At 35.8% G+C, this 10,948-nt stretch overlaps 1 protein-coding gene across 4 annotated transcripts in view; it reads right to left on the reverse strand.

Moving 5' to 3' along the window:
• BACH2 (BTB domain and CNC homolog 2) overlaps positions 1 to 10,948 on the reverse strand; it is a 400,583-nt gene that overhangs the window by 325,371 nt on the left and 64,264 nt on the right. The gene's annotated exons all lie outside the window — the stretch shown is intronic.

The following is a 10,948-nucleotide window of genomic DNA, read 5'->3' on the forward strand; positions in this document are numbered from 1 at the left end:
GTACAATGCTTTTCTGCTTCTGCTCACTTATTTTGAATTAGGTCATGTAAGTCTTCCCAGGTTTTTCTGAAGGCATCCTGCTTGCCATTTCTTATAGCCCAACAGTATTCCATTAACAATCATATGTCACATAAGGTGTTTAGCCATTCCCCAACTGATGGCCATGCCATAAATTTCCAATTCTTTGTCACCACAAAGAAAGCTGCAATAAATATTTTTGCATATATAAATCCTTTTTCTTCTCCTTTGATCTCTTTGAAATGAAGATCTAGTAGTGGCATTGCTAGATCAAAGGGCATGCATGGTTTTAAAAATCTTTGAGCATAGTTCCAAATTGTCCTCCAGAATGGTTGGATCAGTTCACAACTTCACCAGGAGTGCATTAATGTCCTCTTTTCCCACATAACCTCCAACATTGATCATTTTCCTTTTCTGTCATTTTAGGCAATCTGAAAGGTATAAGGTGGTACCTTAGTTGCTTAAATTTGCATTTCTCTAATGTATAGTGAGTTGGAACATTTTTTCTTATAACAACAGACAGTTTTAATTTCTTATTCTGAAAACTGCCTGTTCATATCCTTTGACCATTTATCATTTCTGTTTCTTCTTTATATTGCTACAGCTAGAATGTCTGGTGCAATAATGAATAATAGTGGTGATAGTGAGCATGCTTGCTTCACCCTAATTTTCTTGGGAAGACATCTAGTTTAGCACCATTACAGATCATGTTTGTTGATAGTTTTAGATAGAAACTACTTATCATTTCAAGGAAAGTTCTATTTATGCCTATTTTTTTCTAGTGCTCTTAACAAGAATGAGTGATGTATTTTGTCAAAGGTTTTTTTTCTGCATCTATTGAGATAAAATTTTTATTGTTTTTGTTATTGATATGGTCAATTATGTTGATATTTTCCTTAATATTGTACCAGCCCTGCATTTCTGGTATAACTTTCATCTGGTTATAGTGTATGATCTTTGTGATATATAGCTGTAATCTCCTTGCTAGTATTTAAAATTTTTACATCAATTTTCATTAGGAAAATTGATCTATAGTTTTCTTTCCCTGTTTTTGATTTTCCTGATTTAGGTATCAACACTACATTTATGTTGTGAAAGGAATTTGGTAGGACTCCTTCTTTGTCCATTTTTCCAAATACTTTATATAGTATGGGAATTAGTTGTTCTTTAAATGTTCGGTGGAATTCACTTGTGAATCCACCTGATCCTGGGGATTTTTTCTTAAGAAGTTCATTTATGATTTCTTCAATTTCTTCTCCTAAAATAGGGTTAAATATTCTATTTCCTCTTATGTTAATCTGGGAAATTTGTATTTTTGTAAATATTCATCCATTTCATTTACATTGTTGGATTGGCATATAACTGAAAAAAATAGTTCCTAATAATAATTGTTTCAATTTCACTTTCACTGATGGTGAATTCATCCTTTTCATTTCCAATACTACTAATTTGGTTTTCTTTTTCTAAATCAGATTAGACAATGGCTTCTTTATTTTATTTTTTCACAAAACTAGCTCCCATTTTATTTATTAGTTTAATGATATTATAACTTTCAATTTTATTAATCTCTCCTTTGATTTTCAAGCTTTGCAATTTGGTGCTTAACTGGGATTTTTAATTTGTTCTTTTCCTAGTTTTTTTAATTGCATACCCAATTAGTTGATCTCCTCTTTCATTGATACAAACATTTAGAAATAGAATTTTAATTTCATTATGGTCTGAATAGGATGCATTAATATTTCTGCTTTTCTGCATTTGGTTGTGATGTTTTTATGTCCTAATACATGATCAATTTTTGTGTGACACGTACAGAGGAGAAAAAGGTACATTCTTTTCTATGCCCATTGAATTTTCTCCAGAGGTCTATCATATCTAATTTTCCAAAATTCCAATTATCTCCATAACTTCTTTCTTGTTTATTTTATGGTTAGATTTCTCCAGTTCTGAGAGGAGAAAGTTGAGGTCCCCTTCTATTATAGTTTTACTATTTCCTTGTGTAACTCATTTAACTTCTCCTTTAACAATCTAGATACTATGCCACTTGGAACATATATGTTTTACTATTATTACTTTATTGTCTATAGCACCTGTTTAGCAAAATGTAGCTTCTCTGTTTATATCTTTTAATTAGGTCTATTTTTGCTTTTGTTTTGTCTGAGATCATGATTGGTGTACCTGTTTGTTTGTCTTTTTAACCACAGCTGAAACATAATAGGTTCTGCTTCAGCCCCTTATTTTTTTTGTGTCTCTCTGTTTCTTGCAAACAACATATTATTGGATTCCAGTTTTTAATCCATTCTGCTATCTGCTTCAGTTTTATGGAGCACTTCATCCCATTCACAGTTACAATTACTGTGCATTTTCCTCCATCTCCCTTTCCCCTATTTATCCTTCTCCCTCTCTTTTTTTACCATTCCTGCTCAAAAGTCTTTTGCTTCTGACAACTGTATCCCTTAATTCACACCCTCCCTTCCATCAGCCTCAACCGTGTTCCCTTTCCTTTCTACTTCCTTGGAAGGTAAGATAGATTTATGTACCTAACTATGTCTGTTATTCCCTCTTTGTGCCAATTCCAATGAGAGTAAGGTTCAAGCGTTCTCTACCACCCCCTGCCATCATACCCTCCACTGTAAAAGCTCTTCCTTTTGCACATCTTTTATATGAGATAATTTTCCTTATTCTTCCTTTCCCTTTCCTTTTCTAGTGCTTTCTCACTTTCTCATTTAATTTTATTTTCTTGAACACACCCTATCATAGTCAACTCATACCCATGCTCTCTATGTATAATTCTTCTAACTGCCCTAAGAATGATAAAGTTCTTATGAATTACAATTATCATCTTCTCACATAAGAATGTTAACCTTATTGAATCCCTTATGATTTCTCTTTTACATTTATCTTTTTGTGCTTCTCTTGAGTCTTATATTTGAAAGTCAAATATTCTATTTGGCTCTGGTCTTTTCATCAAGAATATTTGAAAGTCAGCTATTTAATTAAATATCTATGCTTTTGCCCTGGAAAGATTATGCTCAGTTTTGTTGGATAAGTTGACTTTGGTTGTAATTCTAGATTCTTTGCCTTATAGAATATCATATGCCAAGTCCTTAAATCCTATAATGTGGAAGCTGCTAAATCTTGTGTGTTCTTCATTATGGATCCATCATATTTGAATGGTTTCTTGCTGGCTGCTTGCAATATTTTCTGCTTGACCTGGGAGCTCTGGAATTTGGTTATAAAGTTCCTGGAATTTTCATGTTGGAATCTCCTTCAGGAGTCAATTTGCAGATTATTTCAATTTCTACTTTACCCTCTGGCTCTAGGACATTAGGGAAGTCTTCCTTGGTAATTTCTTAAAGTATGATGTCTAAAGTTTTTGGGGTGTGTGTGAGGGGGTAGCTTTCAGGAAGACAAATAATTCTCAAATTGTCTCTCCTTGATTAATTTTCCACGTCAGTTATTTTTCTGAGGAGATTTCATATTTTCTCCCATTTTCATTTTATTTCATTTTGTTTTATTGTTTCTTGATGTCTTGTGGAATCATTAACTCCCACTTGCCCAATTCTAATTTTTAAGGAACTATTTTCTTCAGTGAGCTTTGGTACCTCTTTTTCCATTTGGCCAATTTTACTTTTTTAAGTAGTTCTTTCCTTCAGTGAATTTTTATGCCCCTTTTTCCATTTGGCCAATTCTGTTTGTTAAGGTGTTATTTTCTTTGGTGTTCTTTTGTGACTCTTACTAAACTGTTGCCTCTTTTTTTCATAATTTTCTTGCATCACTCACATCTTTCCCCAGTTTTTCCTCTACCTTTCTTATTTGGTTTTTAAAATTCTTTTTGAATTCTTATTGGGCTTATGTCCAATTTATATTTTATCTTTAAGGCTTTGCTTTTGTAGCCATTTAGACATCGCTATCTTCTTCTGAGTTTATTTCTTGATCTTCCTTGTCACCATAGTAACTCTTTACAGTTGGATTCTTTTTTGTGCTTCTTGGCTTTTAACTTGATGTTAAAGTTGGGCTCTATTAATGGGGTGGAAAGGGCATTTTCCCAAGCTTTAGATTTTTTCTGCTCCTGTTTTCAGAGCTAGTACTGGAAACTTCTAGGTTTTCGGTGTTTCTAAGGTGTTATGATCTAAGGAGAGCTGTGGTCACTGCTTTCCAGGCCTGTACTCTGGTCTTCACCCAGGGAGGAACCTTGTTGCCCTGTAGCCACAAATGCTAGTACTCCTCTTGACCCTAGAGCTGTGACCAAGTCCCCTGCTCTCCAGCAGTCACAATCACTAGTGATCCTTTTTGTCTTAGAATTGATACCAGAGTTCCTACTCCCTAGTGAGTGCCCACAAGCATTCTTCTCCACCCTGAAACTGTGACTAGGTCCCCTGCTCTCCTGCAGCTACAAGTGCTAATGCTCCTCTTTGCTCTGGGACTGCAACTGAGACCTCCATATGGCAATACAATAGGGTCCTGAACCTGGCACCAGCACAGGATCCCCTGTGATCTCTTTCTGACCATTTGTCCAACCTCCTCATTGAGCTGAGAGCTTCTGAAGCCATTGCTGCTCCAATGCAGCTGCCTCCAAGGCCTGAACTGAGCTCCAGGCCAACCACCAGCATGAGGTAGACCCTTCCTGCTTACCTCCTAAGTTGTCTTGGGCTAGAAAATTGTTTTACCTGAACTTTTTTGGTTCTATAGCTCCAGAATTTGATTTGAAGTGTAATTTTAAAGTTGTTTGGAGGGGAATTTAGGAGTATTTGGATAATTTCCTGCTCCTATTTTGTTATCTTGGCTCCACTTCCCACTTACAGGTAATTTGTCAGGGATCTATAACCTCGGTAAATGGAGGGACACCTGTATAATATGACAACACACAGACATATATAAATACACATATTTATGTATATTCATGCTCACACCAAAATACATGTTGAGGAATTCTGTCTTTCCAAGATGCTATGTGATTCTCGGACCTATTTCCCAACTATTTTTTACTGCCAAATGTCACTTTATCAAGGTTCTATAAAAATTTACATATTCCCTCATTGCTGTTTCTATTTCTGTTTAGTTTTAAGGAAAAGCTAAAAACTCAAATCAAGGTACTACAGCCATGTCCTATTTCTCCCTCATTCCAATCCAGTGATCCTAGTCCTGAACCTAATCCAAAAGATTACAAATTGGCACCCTAACGAGTTGTTATGGAAACCTCTAGCTGTCATTCATTCTGTGTCCCAGGGCTAGAAATTCTCATTTTTAGTCTATATACATCCTACTATTTCAAGAGCAACACCATCCAAAATGAAATATAATATGTCAGGTGCCAAATATAATAAGAGAATGTTACTTGCTATTGTAGACAATAAGAAATGATTTCCAGTTGCTTTTGCTTTCAGAGATCAAAAAAATCATTAAGTTCTAAATCCACTAGGCTGATCTGACATTTATTTTAGATTCTTTTAATTTTTACTTGATCCATCAATAATTAAGATTATAAAAAAAATCACCTGTCTCCTGAGTTGAAAAGGCCCTCTAGAAAAACAAATGGCATTATTTTCTGAACCTGGGGCAATGAATTAAAGTTATCAACTGATATAAGTTATAATAAAATGTAAAGTGCTAAGAGCATCAATTAACATAATTTTTCACTCCTCTTTTAAAAACCAATATTCTCCCAGTGTTACTTTATCATGGAAAATATTGGAATACTATAATCTCTGAAGAGTCAAAGTTGTAGATGACCCAAAGGTCATGAAGAACATCAGTGGTCATTATGAGTAGGCTATAGTATATCTCTAAGTAGGATATAGTAGATCTACACGTAAAAAGTAGTTTAAGGGAATATATCAAGGAAATGTGGAATTGGAAGAGGAAATAATGATAATGATTGCTTACACGCTGCTAGATGACTCTCTACCAATTTGCAGGGGTTGAGAACTGCACCAGCAAAGAAAATATCCACACTAAGGAAACCACAGATTCCCAAAGAACTGAACAATTAAACAGTTATAAGGTAGTCTTCACTGGCAGCCTGGTGTCATGAAGAGGAGAAAGCCCATTTTTAGCTTTTCCTAATTAGTTTCCTTCTCCCACCTTCAAATAAGTGGCTAAGAGTGATTTTTACTTTGGAGATAGCAGGGTCTATCCCCAACAGGGCACCTAAATTCCCTCTCCCACTGTTTCACAGCAATAGCAAAGCCCCAGCCCCAATCTTATCACAACTATATTTAGGGAAAGGGGAGAATAAAGAACCTGGAGTCTTGGGTTTCTGCTACAAGCACACTAAATGGAGAATAACAAATACTTACTAAACGTCTGTTGATTAACTGACTGATTGGGACCTCCATTCATAGGAATAGTCAGTTGACAAATAGGGAAGGCTGTTTTTGTTCTACCTCTTCCTCCACCCCATCTCACCTGCACAATTTCCAAAGGGAGCTCTCTACCTAAAAATTTTAGCAAAAGTGTTAATGGAATACAAAATGTCCAAAAAATGAACATTACCCAGAACGAAGAGGGAAAATAAAGGACTAGATAATCTGGAAATCTTGCAAACTCAATCCCTAAATAACCCATAATCAGACATATGGCATATCATCATAAAATACATGTTTTCAAAATGCTAAACTTAAAGTGAATGAAGACATGTCTGCACAGAAGCTGAGATACCAAAAATCCTGAAACTATGAGTAACCAATGTATGTACTTATTTATAGTTGCAAAAGAGTCTGCTAATCTGTGAACACTTTTCCCCTGTGGAGATTTTAAAATCAATTTCCATAAAACCTCTAATACTTAAGTGAGTTTCCCTGTCTAAGATTTTTCCAGTCACCAATGAAGCAAGCAAATTTCATGTTCATATTCAGATCTGTTATAGATCATGGAGACAGGAAAGTCCAAGGGTTCAATCCTGGCTCTACTGACACCTACTTACCACAGAGAAATCAAGTAAAGCCTAAGCCTCAGTTTCTTCATCTGTAAAATGAGGATGATATAGCTACAGAAACTATCTCACAGGGTGGTTCTGAGGATAAGTAAGATAACATCTGTAAACTCTTTTCTGTTTACTGTTTTCTGAAGAGCAGTTCAACTAAGTTCTGAGAGGCTTATCACCAGGTGAGCTAGAGCATGATGAATTTTTAGGGCCACAGCAACTCTTCACACTTTTTTTTAAACAAGCATTTATTAAGTGTCTATTATTATCAAGGGGTTGGGAACACAGAGGCAAAAATGAAAAGTCTCTACCTTCAGGGAGCTTACATGCTACTGGATGACTGTATACCAGTTTGCAGGAGTTGAGAACTGCATCAGCAAAAGAAATATCCACACCAAGGAAACCACAGATTGCCAAAGAACAGACCAATTTTACATATGTATATGTATGTATATATATATATATATATACACACATATGTATGTGTAAAAAAATTATAACATAATCTTCATTGGCAGCTTGGAGTCATAGAGAGGAAAATGGAAGCTCTTAAATGATATGAAGGAGACAACAGAAGGCAGACCAGTTTCTACAACACTGTCCTTCTCTCTACTCTAGGCATAAGAATATCATCTGGATCTTTCTTACTAAGGTAGCTAGGTATCTCACTGGATAGACTGCTAGGCCTTGAGTCAGGACGACCTGTATTCAAATCTAGCCTCAGATATTTACTAGCTATGTAACCCTGGGCAAGTCACTTAATCTGTATTTGTCTAGGAGGCAACTTGGTGGTTCAATGGATAGAGCACTGGGTCTGGAGTCAGGAAGACCTGAGTTCAAATTTAGCCTCAGACATTTGCCAGCTTTGTGACGCTGAAAAAAATCGCTTAACTCTAGTTTGCCTTAATCCACTGGAGAAGGAAATGGCAAACCACTCCTGTATCTTTGTCAAGATAATTTCATAGGACAGTATGGTCCATAGGGTGATGAAGAGTTGGAAATCACTGAAAAACAACTCTCTATTAAGTCAGCCATGACCCCTTCAGTGCAGCACCAGACACGAGGGTCCCCTAAGTGAACCCAGGGTCCCCTGGGTCTCAGGGCAACATCAGGGAGGCACATCAAGGTCTGTAGCCCCTGGCACAGGAAGCCTAAGACAATCCCCTTTCCACCCTGGGAGCAGAGCTCAAATTTAAAAGAAAGGAAAAAAGTCAAAAAACAACAAAAAACAAATCTGACCATAGGAAGTTATTATAGTGACAGGAAAGATCAGGACACAAACTCAGAAGACAACATGTCCAAATACTTAGAGGTAAAGCCCCAAAGAAAAGTGGGAAGAGAACTCATGGAAGAGCTCAAAAGAAGTTTTAAAATCATGTAAGAGAGGTGGAATAAAAATTGGGAAAAGAAATGAGAGTGATACAAGAGAATTATGAAAAAAGAGTCAACAGCTTGGAAAAAAGAAAACAACTGATTAAAAAGTAGAATTAGCCAAATGGAAAAGGAGATACAAAAACCCTCTAGAGAAAACAACTCCTTAAAAGTGAGAATTGGGCAAGTAGAAGCTAATAACTCTAAGAGACATCAAGAATCAATTAAACAAATTCAAAAGAATGAAAAAATAGAAGAAAATGTAAACTACCTCACTGGAAAAGTAACTGACCTGGAAAATAGATCCAGGAGAGACAACATGAGAATCACTGGACTACCTGAAAGCCATAATCAAAAGAAGGTTCTGGACAGCATCTTTCAAGAAATTATCAAAGAAAACTGCCCTGATATACCAGAGGGCAAAACAGACATTGAAAGAATCTCAGGAAAGAGATTCTAAAATAAAAACCCCAAGGAACATCATAGCTAAATTTCAGAAGTATCAGATCAAGGAAAAAATACTGCAAGTGGCCAGAAAGAAACAATTCAAATATTGTGGAACCACTATCAGAATTGCACAGGACTTAGCAGCAGCAACATTAAAGGATTAGAGGTAATGGAACATGATATCCCAGAAGGCAAGGGAGCTAGAAATGCAACCAAAACTCACCTACTCAGAGAAATTAAGCATACCTCAAAGGGGAAAATGGTCATTTAATGAAATAGAAGGATTTCAAGCTTTCATAAGGAAAAGATTAGAATTGAACAAAAAATTTGATCTTCAATATAAAGCCAGTCATGCATTCAATGTAAGATCACAGGATCCAAAGGTGGAAGGACCTTTGAGAAGAAGGCTCAGAGAAGGCTGTTTTCATAATCAGGAATTTTAACTACGTCATCACCAGTTCAGCAGTCCACATAACTTTGGGAACATTTAGAAATACCAACAAGGTAAACTCTGTTGATGACCTCAATGGTCAATGAGACTTCAGCTCTAGAGAAACTGGTGCTGGCTGGTCCCATACCCATACAACATCTATATAAAGCATAACTCTAATGTTTATTAAGGGGGGGGCAATAGTGACAAAGGAGATATTAAGTTGAATTGCACCGAAATGAATTAAGACAAATTATTCAATGTATGATGAAAATCTTCCAACCTGATTAATAAAATTCATTTTTTTTCAAAATGAGACACCCATTGAAACCTTGTTCATTTCATGCCCCTTGGTTTACTGCAAGAACAATAACTTCATTTTTTTTCTAGGACATCTTAACACTGCATTTAGGAACAACAGGGAAAACATGCTTGTGGACAGAACTCAAGGCACTATATCAAGGCAATCTAGCATAATGGACTAAAGACCAGATTAACCATCCAAAGACATGATTTTTAGGGCCAGGTGTTGCTAACTAGCCCTGAAACCTTGAACAAATTACCTACTCTCACTAGTCTTCTGTTTACTTATTTATGAAAGTAGGGAGGTTGATCAGATGGTCTCTAAGATATCTCTCAGCTTGTGGATTCTAAAAAGAATGAATCACCACCTTTTCCCCCCAAACGAAGTGGACTGATCCTATAATATGTAAATTTTTCCTTCATTTACAAAATTACCTTGGAGATTATTTTGTGAGACAATCTGGAGGATGTTTAGACTAAAATAAATAAATAATATCTCACTTTTAATTCAATGAGAGCCCATATGATTACTAGCTTACTAATAAGCCTGAGTTATACTGGATGTAGAAGATGTAGGACTAAGAGAACAATAATCACTTGGCATGCAGAGGTCCCACCAATCATCACCATCATTCTTCATCAACTACAAAATCTGCTTCATTGGGAGCTCTGTAAACATTCTCAAGATCCTGTCGATTGGTGAATGATGTTAAAATTCCTGGTAACCAAAACACCAGTTTCCTGTGTCTATTTGTATAATGTAGAGGTAAGCACGTGTAAGAACTACAGACAGGTTTCTCTGACAAAGGTTCTATTTTGAAGATATATAAGGAATTTATTCAAATTTATAAGGATGGGAGTCAATTGATAAATGGTCAAAAGATATGAAAAGGTAGTTTTTAGAAGAAGAAACTGAAACTATTAATAGCCATAAAATGCTATAATTCACTAACTTGAGAAATACAAATTAAAACATCTCTAAGGTTTTATATCACATATCACACCTGGCAAAGGGAAAATGACAAAGGCTGGAGCATCTGTGGGAAAAACAGGGTACATTAATGTATTTTGGTGCAAATAATGAAATGGTCCAGTTATTTTAGAAAGCAATTTAGAACTATACCCCCAAAGCTATTAAACTGCATAGTCTTTGACCCAGCAATACCACTGTGAGACCCATGTCCCAAAGAAAAAGGAAAAGGAACCACCTGTATGAAAATATTGCAAATTTTTCTGTGGTGGCAAAGAATCAGAAACTGAAGGGGTAGCCACCAACTAGGGAGAAGGACAGAACAAATTATGGTATATAAATTACATGGCATATTACTGTGCTGTACAAAATAACGAAGTGGATGATTTCAGAGAAACGTCAAAAGATTTTTGTGAACTAATAAAGAGTGATGTGCATAGAACCAGGAGAATAATTTATATACTAGCAATATTGTAAAGACAAATAC

The sequence above is a fragment of the Notamacropus eugenii genome, chromosome 2 (genome assembly GCF_028372415.1).
Source record: "Notamacropus eugenii isolate mMacEug1 chromosome 2, mMacEug1.pri_v2, whole genome shotgun sequence".
Lineage (NCBI taxonomy): Eukaryota > Metazoa > Chordata > Mammalia > Diprotodontia > Macropodidae > Notamacropus > Notamacropus eugenii.